At 43.1% G+C, this 682-nt stretch overlaps 1 non-coding gene across 1 annotated transcript; it reads right to left on the reverse strand.

Annotated features, from left to right (window-relative positions):
* Positions 1 to 259: 259 nt before the first annotated feature.
* LOC145590355 (small nucleolar RNA R71) lies at positions 260 to 366 on the reverse strand. The gene has a single exon (XR_014101974.1). It is a non-coding gene; the product is annotated as a small nucleolar RNA R71 (small nucleolar RNA).
* Positions 367 to 682: the final 316 nt, after the last annotated feature.

Raw genomic sequence — 682 nt, forward strand, 5'->3', positions numbered from 1 at the left:
CCGTATGATACAAGGTGATCAATTTGGTGGGAGTTCTCATGAGTATCCTTTTGCTCATTTGGACAACTTTCTCGAATTGTGCACCACCATCAAGCAAAACAACATTACGGAAGAGTTCATCCGTATGCACATGTTTCAATTCTCCCTCCGTGACAAGGCAAAGCATTGGTTGAGAACGGTAGAAGAGGGATCATTGACAACATGGGATGAAGTCACTAGAGCTTTCCTTGGAAAGTATTGTCCACCCGAAAAGACCGCCGAGCTAAGGAGGAAAATCACCAATTTCAACCAAGAGATTGATGAGACTTTGAGTGAAGCTTGGGAGCGTTTCAAGGACTACACTAGAAAATGCCCACACCATGGTTTTACATCATGGATTATTGTTCAAAGCTTTTATGATGGTCTTACTCCTACTTCAAGAGCCAATCTTGATAACGGGGCCGGTGGTAGCCTTAAAAAGCTATCGGTGGATGAAGCCTATAAAATGATTGAAGAAGTGGCTAAGCACTACGCATATGGGGGTGATAGAAGGCAACCTCAAGTAAAGAAGGCCGGAATCCACGATCTTAGTGCAATAGACCTTATTGCATCAAAGTTTGACATGCTAGCTCATAAGCTAGATCAAGCCACTCTTACATCTCTAAGCTCTTCCTCACAACAAGTCATGTCTTGTGAGACTTGT

This window comes from Chenopodium album, chromosome 17 (genome assembly GCF_948465745.1).
Source record: "Chenopodium album chromosome 17, dcCheAlbu1.1, whole genome shotgun sequence".
NCBI classification, from domain to species: Eukaryota; Viridiplantae; Streptophyta; class Magnoliopsida; order Caryophyllales; family Amaranthaceae; genus Chenopodium; species Chenopodium album.